Here is an 11,388-nt window from a genome sequence, read left to right on the forward strand (position 1 = left end):
CCATAAACATCTTGTTCATCATGTTCATATAATAGGCTGGGGCGTTAGTCAGACCAAATGACATAATGGTATACTCATACAGCCCATACCTGGTGGTAAAGCCTTCTTCGGTATATCTTGCTCCCGAATCTTCAACTGATGTGATCCTGATCACAAATCGATCTTGGAAAACACCTTAGCTCCTTGCAACCGACCAAACAGATCATTGATCATTGGTAGTGGGTACTTGTTCTTGATTGTTACTTCATTCAATCCGTGATAATCAACAACCATTCTTAATGATCCATCCTTCTTCTCCACCAGAAGTACTGGCGATCCCCAAGGCGAAGAACTTGGGCGAATAAAACCTTTGTCCAACAGCTCCTTAATCTGCTTCTTAATTTCCTCCAAATCTTGGGCTGGCATCCTGTACGGTCTCTTGGATATCGGCCCCGTGCCTGGCAGTAGTTCAATTAAGAACTCAATGTCTCTATCCAGTGGCATGCCTGGCAACTCTTCTGGAAATACATCGGGGAAATCCTTTACCACTGGTACTTCCTCCTGCACAACTCCTGATAAGGAATTTACATGTGCTCTCCTCGGCTCATGTCGTGATACATACTTGATTCTTATTCCTTTTGGTGTCGTAAGCAAAATTGTCTTGCTGGCGCAATCAATGTTTCCTCCATACATCGACAGCCAATCCATACCAAGGATTACATCCAAACCTTGGGATTCCAATATAATTAAATCCGTTGGGAAAACATGCCTTCCTATTCTTAATGGCACCTGAAAGCATCCTTGACTGACCATAAACTCAGCTCCCGGTGAACTTACTAGCATGGGTGTCTTAAGAGTCTTAGTGGGCAGGCTAAACTTATCCACAAATCCCCTTGATATGTATGAATGCGATGCACCAGTATCGAAAAGAACAACTGCAGTAAATGCCTTAACCAAAAACTTACCTATTACTACGTCTGGCTGAGCTTCAACCTCCTCCACGGTAACGTGGTTCACTTGCCCCCTGTTGAAAGGGTTCGGCTTCTTTCCTGAGCTTCCATTGCCATTTCCATTTTGGGCTTCCGGGCAGTCATTTGCATAATGCCCCGTCTTACGGCACTTATAACAAGTGATATGACTCAGGTCTGCCTTGGATGGTGTTGACGGGTTGGTGCGGCTTTGTCCATTGCTTCCTCCATTCCCGTTTCCATTCTTTGTGCCTTTATGATTGTGCGAGCTGCCTCCTCCATGAGTATGTTGAAAGTGTCCTCCTGAATTTGGGGTAAAGCGTGGTTTCTGCTGAGCTCCAGAATTGTACTTTCCTTGTGCATACTTTCTCTTACGATTGTCAATCTGCTGCTGCTTCCCTTCAATCATAAGAGCACGATCTACTAACTTCTAGTAGTTATTGAAAGTGGCTACCATCAACTACATGCTCATCTCATCATTCAGTCCTTCTAGAAACTTCTCCTGCTTAGCTGCATCTGTAGCAACGTCATCTGGGGCATAACGTGCTAGATTACTAAAATCATCCACATACTGGCCAACTGTCCGTCCTCCTTGGCGTAAGTTGCGAAACTCACGCTTCTTCATGGCCATAGCTCCTGCTGAAACATGGGAAGTACGAAAAGCTTACTGAAACTGATTCTATGTGACAGTGTCTACAGGGTAAGTGGCTGTAAAATTCTCCCACCATGCCGCTGCGGGTCCGTCAAGCTGATGTGCGGCAAACTTCACCTTTTATCCATCCGTGCATCCTGCAGTGGTCAACTCCCTCCCTATCTTACAGAGCCAATCATCTGCTACTATCGGCTCGGTGCTACTGGAAAACTCCGGCGGATTCAACCTTAAGAAACGTGCCACATGGTCAACAGGTGGTGGTGGTGGTGGGTTGTTGTTGTTGTTGCCTTGGTTCTGTACCAATGTTTGAATCAAGGTATTCTGCTGCTGAATCAACTGAGTGATCTCTGGCGGAAAAACAAACTCGGGGTCGCGTCTCGGAGGCATCTGAGGGTTTAAAGGGGAGAGTTAAGAATAGAATGAGGTCTAGTGGGATAACACTACCCATATGCACATGAGACAAAACACACAATATCATTTCAATCAATTCAAACAAGGTCATACAACGATCTAACTATCATTACAAAAGTGCTTGGACTAAAACTAATTAAATGGTGGAAAATTCTACTACTGTTATGGTGGTCAACTAGAAAAACTGCTCCGATGCAGATTCCATGATATCTGCTCCAGCTTCATCAACATAGTCATCATCGCTGTCGTCGGGATCCGAGTCGGTGTCGTCGATGATGATATAATTGTCTGGGCAAATAGGTTCATCCTCTTCTCCTCTGGGTGCTGATCCTCCCATGAATACTCCAATCTTCTCCTTAAGGTCGCCATTCTGTCTTACTAGAGCGACGATTTCTTCCATGTAGTCTTTACGTGTAGCCTTGAGTTCTTCTTCTAGCTCCTTGATCTTGATCATAGCCTTCTGCAGATCCTCCATATCTGCGCACATGTAATTTTCCTGGCGTCGGATGTGTTGGTTTAACTCCTGAATATAAGCTGCGATTGATCTGTCCCTCCTGGTAGTGATCATCTCCCAATGCTCATCTCGGCGCCCACAAATCTGGTAGATAGTATTCTTGAGATTGTTGTAGTAAACTTCTCCAATTCGTCCCATGGCGAGGTGAGCTGCCATGCTCTTTCCTAGGCTCCATGTTGGTGCATCAAAGGTAAATTATATTGGTTCCGTGACTGGTGCAAATGTCCTTCCTGGAATGTAGACTTGAATCCTCCAGCGCTCCTCTTTGGGTAAAGTGGCGTTGAAAGTCCCAATGAAGCTTGGTACTCCTATGTTCAGGTATCTAGTCGCTTCCTTCAAGTGACATCCAAAGGGTGAATTCTCATCTAGTTGTGCAAACTTGATCCTTGCATCCGCCATCCTAAAGAATAGAAAAGATGAGGAGTCAGAAATGGGAAGAAAGAGTAGTGATCTAAGGCTTAAGCTTAGTGGCCATGTCCTACAGCCAGCGTGTGCTCTGATACCACCTTGTAGCGACCAGACCTCAAACAGTCTGATCTCTGTGCTCAGTGTCAACCCTGGATCAGTAATGCTGACACCACACAGTACTTGGAGGATTTATAACAGAGTAGCAATCACACACTTATTACATCGAATGTATCAAAAGAGAACTTATTGAAATAAATGTGGCTTAAGGCCATCTAAAATCGATAACAGCGAAAGACTTGGAAGATAAGCAAGTTCATCAACTCCAACGGCATCACTGAGTATAGAACCATGACCTAGAAACATCTTACTCGTCGTCTGAAAAGTCTGCAACATGAAACATTGTAGCCCGAAAAGGGGTCAGCACATGGAATATGCCGGCAATGTAACACATAGAGAGTAATGAAAGAATAAGCCTATACTACATGCATATATGGCTGGTGGAAAAGCTCTATGGTTACAGTTTTGCATAAAGCCAATTTTTCCCTACTGCAAAGGAATAAATTTATTTAACTATCATGGTGGTTGTTAAACAGTGAGAATGGTTGACAGCATTCTCAATCCCAATTAAAAGTACTCATTAAACCCAACAATATTAAATTAGAGTAACATGATGAGATTCACATGATATCCAGGTACTAGATACTCAAAACGTCCATAACCGGGGACACGGCTAACCATGATTAGTTTATACACTCTACAGAGGTTTGCGCACTTTTCTCCACAAGACTCGATCACCTCCGTTTGATTCCTCGCACTACATGATGTTTGAGAAACGGATGACCGAGACATAGTCTTTCGGAAGCGCTAGAACCTTACATGTGGGTAGACCGGTACACCTGCTTTCCCCTACATCTTCTAGTCTACCCGTAAGAGTTCGCACGACTTAATCAACTATGCCAGAGGCCATAATGGCTTGTGGCTGCACACGTAAGTTTCTAGTTTGAATAATCTCATGATCCCTTTGAGCCTGGGTGGCCGTCCGAAGAAATACAGGCAAGTCCTGATAGAAACCAGGTGCCTCAATCCACCCAGATGGGTGTTTAAGTTGCCACCTTAAATAAACCATTGATTAACAATCTCACATCTGTCATGGATACACTCACCCAATCCACGTCTACTAGCATAGCATGGCATAATAAGCAAACGTAGAAGTAACTCCCAAGGGTTTGATAATAAAACAGGTAATAGGTACTACCTCAATCTACTTCCCATCCCACAATTTAATTAGATCCTAATCATGCAATGTTTGAGGATTGATCTAATGCATAAAAACTGGGTAGTAGAAAAGGTATGATCAAAGTGTTACTTGCCTTGCTGATGATCCGCGAAACCTAGAGACTCGAAGTAACAGGCGGCGCACTCCGGGTATTCTATCGCAGACAAACAAACAAACATACAATAAGTACTCATCTAATGCACAAGTAGAACTCGAATAAAAGATCTAACCAGAATGTTCAACTTAAGAACTCCGGTTTGCAAAAAGAACCAAATCAAACAAAGCAACGAAAGTCAAACGACGAAAAAAACCCAGCTTCGTTCTGCTAATCTGGATCTAAGTCAAATTTTACAGAAGCAAAAACTTGTTTAAGTTGATTATTTGGAAAGAGCGTTTCGAGACGAAACTCCAGGCGCTTGAATTGCCTGATTCCGATAAATGAGCGAAAAGTTATACTAAAACGAAAATCGGATCAGGAATCGCGATCAGAAAAATCGCGGATTAAATCCGAGAAAAAGAAAAACGACGAACGAGCTGACGAACGAATGTTTGTTAACTAAACTAATCTGACGAACACGTTCGTTAAAATGAACGAACGAGCGAACGCTCGCTAATTAACTAAACCGAAAAAATAAAAACCGATCTAACAAAAAAAAACCGAAAAAAACGAAGGAAAAACCGCTCGGTTTTTATAAAAAAAACGGCGCAGATTACGAGGTGCGGCGAACCTCGGGCGGCGGGTCGGTGAGGCGGCGGCGGCGGCTCCGGCTGCTGGCGACGGCGGCGGCTGGCGGCGTATCTGGCGGCGGCGGCGGGCGCAGGTTAGGGTTAGGGTTAGGGTTTTGGGCGAGTGGGCCGACGGCGGCGGCGGCTAGGCTGGCGGGGCGCGGGTGGCTGACGGGCCTGGGGGGGCTCGGGGCACGACCCAAAGGCGGTTCACGTTTTTTCTAATTCCGTGCAAAAGAAAAATAAAAAGAAATACTAAACGGACTCCAAAAATCCCGGAATAAATTTTCCCCGGCTTCTAAAATCAAGCCGGACAAGAAGAACATTTATTTGTGGCCTAAATGCAATTTTGAAATACACGCATTTTTCCTAAATCCAAATAAAAAGGGCGAAAAATTCCAAAATAAATCTTATTTGATTTTTTGATTAAATCTCCTTTATTTCTTTATTTTGGTAAAGTCATTTTATTGCCTTTCTGAATTTTTGGTAGTAGAAATAATTGAAGATAAAATAAATAAAATCAATGATCCTATTTTCAAAATTTGAGAAAAACTCAAATAAGAAAATAACGAAATCCCCAACTCTCTCCGTGGGTCCTTGAGTTGCATAGAATTTCTAGGATCGAGCCAAAATGCAACAAAATATGATATGCAATGATGATCTATGTATAACATTCCAAATTGAAAATTTGGGATGTTACAATTCTAGTTCACCAAAAGTACCATGGATAAAAGAGAAAGGATTAAGCACTGGATGAGGATGAAAGAGCATCCTCCGTATGTTCATTAAGCACCTCTTCAGAGAGCTCGGTAGCAGGAATAGCACATTTGACTATGCCAACAAGTTGAAGCGTGGCAATCGGGGTGGGCGGCGGAACAGCAGAACTGTCATCCTCGTCAGAACGGGCCCTGGACTGCAGATTTGACGGATTGATCCTGGGCTTGACCTTGGAAGATCTTGGCTTGCTGTCAGTAATGGCTGGGACTTTGAAACCGTCGTATTTGTTCGACCTGGCACTACGACGAAGACAGACAGATGATACAAGCATGGCAAGCTTCCCTTTGCGTGTTATGTCCTCAGAATTTGTCCCCGTTCCACCAAGGGCATTTGCAGAGCTATTTCCAACATTAACCAGGGCATCAGCAGTAGGACCCTCAGATGGCTCATTGCCAAAGAGCTGAGGAGATTCCACAGGAATCTCATCCCCAGAGCGAGAAGCATTATCCACAATTGTACCAACAGAAGCCAGTTGCACCACCATTGTGTTTAAATCAGGTGTGTCCGGGAGCTCTTCAATTTGCAGTGGGGAGGAGGCAAACTCCCTTGTCTGTTTTGTTGCTTTCACTAAAACCAGGTTATTCTCAACAGTGATCACAGCTTTTACCTGAACCCAATCATTCCGGAGCCCAAAACCAGATCTCCAAGGGCCATAGGAGGCTACTAAAGGCATGATGGTCGTACTCAGGAAAGAGTTGAGTCTATTGAAAGAGAAGCCTTGATTGATGAGCATTGATGAAATCACATTACCGTGTTCAGTCATAGCAAACTGGAGTCCATGCTGTGTGAGAGAGACCACAACTTCAAGAGAACTAGCTAGAGCAGCCGGGGGGGCCATTGGGGTAATAAGTTCAGAGGATGTGGTCATATCAGAACTCTCTCTGTCCACCAACGAGTGAAACAGGTTCGCAGGGACCATAACATAACTGTCTAACACTGTATCACTGGAGTCAGAGCTGCCAAAAACCGTAATTGAATCATTCCAGGCCGTACCTGGGCTATCAAGAAGGTTATTGTTAGGCACCATCCCATCTTGGACGTGGAGGCCCTCCTGAGCAAGCCATGTCTGGAAGTTATATAGAACTGGCGGAGGAGATGGAGGCCATTGTCCCCAGTTTGCCTAAAAGTGAACCTCATTGCCCTGATTTTCTGCATTTGCATTGGCAGCATTGGCAAAATTTGCATTCCTCTACGCATTCTGAGCCATCCAATTGTTCAACTGCGCTTGATAAAGCTGTTCTGCAGTGAGTCCATCCCCGTGGAGAGGGTGAGGAATGCCATCCGCTGGTGGTGGCTCAATCCCTGCAGGTGGAATCTCAGGTAGATGGGCCTCCCAGTCACTGCTGTGTAGCATAGTAACACAGACAGTCCAACAATGTCGCTCTCCGCCAAGCTGATGCATAACAAAGCTTTTTGGGACTAGAAGCAAATGAATAACCCTAACTTTCAGCAAAACAAGCTCACCAAATTTATCGACTGACTTGTGCATGTAGTGTGAAGTCTGATAATCTTGTGGGAGCCCAATATAAAGAAGCCAAATCTGAGGACCGAACGTGGTCAGCCGCATCATGAGGCACAAATGAAATAACAGTGTGGATATTCTCTTCATCTTCATGTAGCTCAAAAGTAGTACCCACCACAACATCTCTAGTAATGGAATCCAGAAAACCAAAAATCCCAACTCCTAAAGGATGATCATCTATCTCAGTGGGGAAGAACTGGGACTCATGCAGCAAACCTTCAATGGTATGGTGCAACGCCGCCTTGTGATGGAACGGCACGAAGCGATTGACTTCAGCGATGGCAAGGAAGTCATGGCGCAGTGGAGGAGTAGGACTGACCACCATTTCATCCCTCACCTTCTTGTCTTCTGGTCCAAGCTCGATCGTCATGCCCTGCGGAAGGTAGGGCACCACATTGACGGGGAAGTTCTTCATGGTTGGGTGGTGGAGCTCTGGAGCGGTGGCTATATTGGGGCAGAGAAACAGGGGAGAATGCGTATCGGCACGGGCTCTAGTCCCCTTGGGAACCCAGACTAGTTGCGGCTGCCTCCACCCTAGCCAATCAGATGAGTACATGTGTCTGGATCGACCCTTGGATGAGCATCGGATGGCTGCAGACACAGGAGGGTCAGTATTATTGCCATCGGGTGTAGAATCAGTAATTAAAGTCTGATTGATTTGATGCCTCAGGGAGACTTGTTTGAATGAATATGTCATAATTTCTTTGCCCTTCTCAAGGAGATAAGCATCACGGATATTTTCTTCCTTTTGCGGTACAGATTCAGAGGGACTTTCCATTTGAGTATCCGCACAGAGAGAGAGTTAATCTTTACCTTCCAGTGCATTCTACGGGCCATAGGGTGACAAACATGTTGTGTGTGGCCCAAGAAGGAACATGTATTACATTGTAAAAGCCCAGGGCAGGCAAAATATAGATGGGCCAACGAGCCACAAAGAAAGCAAGGCTGAGATCCATATCGATGCCGTCCACCGTCATAATGACCCTCTGTAGATTGACCAGAAGGGCCCACAGAAGGACCAGAGGAGGTGTTGATGGACACGTTGTCGGGACAAGAATCCGCTTGGTGACCGGGGCCCACTACTAGAAAAGGGGCTATAGATAGGATTGACACTAATGGTGCACCAGACAAGGGGTGCGCCATTAGTATATACTAATGGCGCACCACCTTCTGATACGCCATTAGAGTTGAAACTACTAATGGCGCACCTGGCCCAACGTGCGCCATTAGTATCAATTTTTTTTGAACTAGTGCGCCTGTCCAAACATACTAATGGCACATCCAGACTCAGTGCGCCTTTACTAGTTGTAACTAGTAATGGCGCACCTGTCGGAAAGTGCGCCACTAATGTTGTTTTTTATTATATTTTTTATTCCTTTTTTTGCAATACTACTAATGGCGCACTGTTCAACCGTGCGCCATTACTAGTTTAAACTAGTAATGGCGCACTGTAGAACAGTGCGCCATTAGTATGTTTTTTTTGCAAAACTACTAATGGCGCACCGCCAGAAGGTGCGCCATTAGTAACCTGGATTACTAATGGCGCATTTAGTGTTGGTGCGCCATTAGTAAGTGGGCATCAACAAGATATTTTGGACAACCTCTCCTACCCACACTCACTTTCTCCCCACTTCATTCTCTCCACCTCCTCCTTGTCTCGGGTGCCTCCTATTTTTCATCTCATTTCCACCATAGATTCATTCAAATTAAGTGGTTAAATTACCTTGTTTTGATAGGTAAGTAAGGGGGGAAGCTATATTTATGTTGTTCTCCCTACAACAATGTGCACATGCACTTTTTATGGCATAGCTAGATCTATGTATGTCCGTGGTGTTGCATATGTTTGTGGTGTTGCATATGTGTTTGTGTTTGGAGGTGTACCAGTATTTGAAATGCAATAGTTGCCAATATTTTGCCGGAATGTTGATTCATTTCTGTTTCGGCGAGAATTTTGGCATTAAGCATTCTTTTTGGTCCTATTTTTAGGGAAAGTCATGCTCTAAAATATCGTTTTGCTCTACCCCGCAGGCGACCATGGTCCGCACGATGACCGAAGGCATCGTGAATAGGTTTTTGAGGTCCACGAAGGCCGAGATGCTTCGAAAGAACGAGACGGAGATAAGATGTCCGTGTCGAAGATGCAAGCTGAAGAGCCTTATTGCAGACCCGGATTCCGGGCAGGTGCGGGACCACCTGCTCTTGTGTGGTTTCATGGATGGCTATCGGTGGCAAGGTGATGAAGATGACTACGAAGTCGTCCATGGGGACCGGGCAAGAAATGAGGAAGGGCAGCAAGACAACCACCGTGGCTCGGGCGGGCGAGAAGACGAAGAATCCCCAGGAGATGATCACGACGGTGATGTTGTACACTGTCATCATGTAGAAGATGCAGGACATGATGATGAGGAAGATGCCGGAGCAGACGACGGGCATGACCATGAAGATGATGATGCCGGCGGAGCAGACGACGCTGGAGCATCGATGGGCTGGGTGCAGGACCCTCATATTCAAGAGCTGCTTCTCAAGCAGACGGATAATGCAAGAGCTGCCGCCCGAGAGAAAGCCAAGATGGATCAACTTGAGTTAGACGCGGTTACTCCATTGTATGAAGGATGCAGGCCCGAGGATACCCGCCTGAAAGTAACGCTCATGGCTCTGGAGATGAAGGTAAAACACAAAATGACCGACGCATGCTTCGACGAGAACATGTCATTCTGGCACGAACGTCTTCCCAAGGGGAACAAGTGCCTGACCAGTTTGGAGGAGGCGAAGAAAATCGTGTGTCCTCTGGATTTACCGCACGTGAAATACCATGTGTGCATGAACAATTGCATCATTTATCGGGACGAGCACGTGGAGTCTACCATATGTCTGGTGTGCGGCATCACTCGATACAAGAAGAGGAAGAAAGCTCCTCGAAAAGTGGTGTGGTACTTTCCGATCACTCCTCGTCTGCAGCGGTATTTCGCGGACCCTAAGGAAGCAAAGCTCCTGCGTTGGCACGCGGATAGGGAGGAGAAGAAGCGAGAAGATGACGCAAATGATCCGGAGATAGATAAAAAAGACAAGATGCTGAGTCACCCTAAGGATGCGAGCCAGTGGCAAGTGTTGAACTTCGAAGACCCAGAATTTGGGAATGATCCAAGGAACATCGTGCTGAGCGCGAGCACCGATGGAGTCAATCCGTTTGGCAGCCAGAGAAGCACACATACCACCTGGCCTGTGTTTGTGTGGATGTACAACCTTCCCCCGTGGTTGTGCATGAAGAGGAAGTACATTCACATGAGTATGCTAATTGAAGGGCCAAAACAACCAGGGAACAACATCAATATGTATCTGGGGCTGCTGAAAGAGGAGCTTGACACGCTGTGGAAAAAGCCAGCCAATATGTTGTGGCGACCGATTCTCCAGGTACTAATTCCCAGAAAATGGCCCTTGTGCCCATCAGCCCCAAGATAACTGTTAGCTGATGAGGCACCAACTTGATACAGAAATTCCAAGCAAAAAACAACACATGTAGTACAAGACCATTCTGGCCTATGAGTACAACAAATGGTTTCTAGTGGTTGATGGCGGAAGCGAGTTGTGAATCATCAGTGTCTATGGGACTCCATTTCCCACGGGAACAGCTGACCAGGTTAACTCCTATCTTCGCGAGACTGCTATCACCGTTGCTTAGGTTCCGGGGCTGCCAACATGGTCGCTCCTTTCCACGCAAGAAATCTGGCCAAGACAATAGCCAGGGACAAGCCAATGAGTACTTTGAATGTACTCGCAAACATTATGAACACAGGAATAATATAATAACGATGTGCTGAAAATATTTTATACTCATGACGTCAGTCACAAAAGATAAATATAACTTTGATGCGGGTAAGCATGTTATATATATATGGATATGCAATATCATAGAAGTATTAAAAATACCATGAAATAAATAACAAGCATGCCACAGTCGGGCGTCTGAGCGACGCCACATAAAGGGCCTTAAAAGAAATGCCACAATCGGGCATCTGAGCGACACCACATAAAGGGCTTTAAAAGAAATGCCACAGTCGGGCGTCTGAGCGACACCACATAAATGGCTTTAAAAGAAATGCCACAGTCGGGCATCTGAGCGACACCACATAAAGGGCTTTAAAAGAAATGCCACAG

Source organism: Triticum aestivum, chromosome 4B (genome assembly GCF_018294505.1).
Source record: "Triticum aestivum cultivar Chinese Spring chromosome 4B, IWGSC CS RefSeq v2.1, whole genome shotgun sequence".
NCBI classification, from domain to species: domain Eukaryota; kingdom Viridiplantae; phylum Streptophyta; class Magnoliopsida; order Poales; family Poaceae; genus Triticum; species Triticum aestivum.